Genomic DNA, 1,935 nt, shown 5'->3' on the forward strand with positions numbered 1-1,935 from the left:
TGGACGAGCCCGTCGACGAGCGCGTCAAGCGGGAGGTCGTCACCGACGAGATGTACAACTTCCAGCGAGATTACGACGCCTCCGGCCGCCGCAAGTGGTTCTAGATTAGGTTTAGTTTAAACTTAGTCAAATTTCGTTCGAATCTATGTAAGTTTGGACGAATCTAATCGAATCTAGCTAAGTTTAAAATTTGCGAAATTTTGTTATGGGGACGCGACTGGGGAGCGACGTCCCCCAAACGCGGCACGAACAAAACACGTCCCCCAAACGCTCGATCCGGCGCGGTTTGGGGGACGGTTTGGGGGACGCGGCTGGAGATGCTCTTAGCTCAGTTGCTCAAGGGCCGAAGCTGCACTACTGTTGTTAGGATTCAGTGAGCTCCTTGCGCTGGAATGATGCTCCATCGGTGGTGGCGCCGACCGCCCGTACATAAAGTACGGAGGTGTCCATGGATGCGTGCGAGCTTGCCAACACGTGTGCTGGTACGTGGCCGCCGGAAGCGTCTGGTTCCGACACCGTGCGCCGTGGCGAAGAGAGGCGGCCGGCACGTGCGACGTGCTAAGTGTCCCGGCAAGGACGCGACGTGTGTGGTGCCAAAGTGACAGCGTTTAACTCCGCAACGAATAGTTCCTTTTTTCTGTGAGGAATATGCGGTGAATAACTGGAAACGTTTTAGTGGAACAAAAAATAAAAAGGAGTAGAAACGCAAAAATATCACACAGTGTGTGGCTGCTGGGATTCGAGCCCAGGTCTCCACGGCCACAACGTGGAATTCTCACCACTAAACTACAGCCACTTTGTTGTTTAATTTTATACATAAATTTTATTATTCATAGTTTATGGATGTTCTAGAGTTTTAACACGCACGTGCAGATTATGGTTTATTTTTCTCAGATAGATTCTTGTTGGCAGAGGATTCTTTTCATGGCCTTCAATGAAACATAAATCAGTTGCGATATGATTCATATTGATAATTTTTTTAGGGAGTACTTTTGTTTTTTTCCTTAGTTTCTCCGCCTCTTCTTGAGGATCCATAGAGATGTCTTTGGCCGAGTCTTCAACTTGATCACCGTACCTGTAGGATTAATGCACTAGTCATCTTAACTAAAATCCGAACTGAAGAAAATTGGCCAGGCAATATATTTAATGTAACATGATTCATATTGATACAAGTTTAGGAAGTACTTTAGGTTTTTTCATTGGTTTCTCCACCTTTTCTTGAGGATCCATAGAGATGTCTTTGACTGAGACTTCAACTTGATCAACCTATAAGATTGATGCATTAGCTATCTAAACCAAACGTTCATACTAATGAAAATAGGCTAGGCAATATGTTTATTGTAACACTTGCACTCACGTCTAAGCTATTTTAATTCTTATCGTGAGTTCGGTTTAGGTCGCAAAATCTTCTTTTTAATACTGCGTAAGTAGGGTCTTAAACTTGAGACCACTTGGCTTTGATTACCATATAAGATGAATGCACAAACCATCTCAACCAAAAAAATCCAAACTGATGGAGAAATTTTATGCAATATGTTTTATTGTAACACAACCATGGTGGTGTCAAATGACAATGTTGGAGCTACAACTGAGATTTCTAGAATCTTCACAGTATCGACACTTACAATCAAAATCAACTTATGAGCTTTTATCGGTGTTTTAATATTTGTAGCGATGCCTTGTAGTTAGTCTTTTGTAGGGACATCATCAACCTTACACGAATGAAATACAGTACTCTACTTAGTCCTACCATTTTTTTTTTGAGCGGATCTACTTTTTTTTTTTTTTTTTTTTTTGAGCAAATTGAGCGGATCTACTTAGTCCTACCAATTCCGACATATTCTTGCCGGTGTCCCATCCCGACGCAAACTGGGCCCGGAGGCCCGTTTGGTTTGGGCCCGTTCCAGTCCTTTGTCAGCCGGCTAGGGTTCGTAC

The 1,935-nt window shown here is 43.5% G+C and overlaps 1 non-coding gene across 1 annotated transcript; it reads right to left on the reverse strand.

Annotated features, from left to right (window-relative positions):
• Positions 1-724: 724 nt before the first annotated feature.
• On the reverse strand, positions 725-796 carry TRNAH-GUG. The gene has a single exon. It is a non-coding gene; the product is annotated as a tRNA-His (tRNA).
• Positions 797-1,935: the final 1,139 nt, after the last annotated feature.

The sequence above is a fragment of the Lolium rigidum genome, chromosome 2, assembly GCF_022539505.1.
Source record: "Lolium rigidum isolate FL_2022 chromosome 2, APGP_CSIRO_Lrig_0.1, whole genome shotgun sequence".
Classification (NCBI taxonomy): Eukaryota; Viridiplantae; Streptophyta; class Magnoliopsida; order Poales; family Poaceae; genus Lolium; species Lolium rigidum.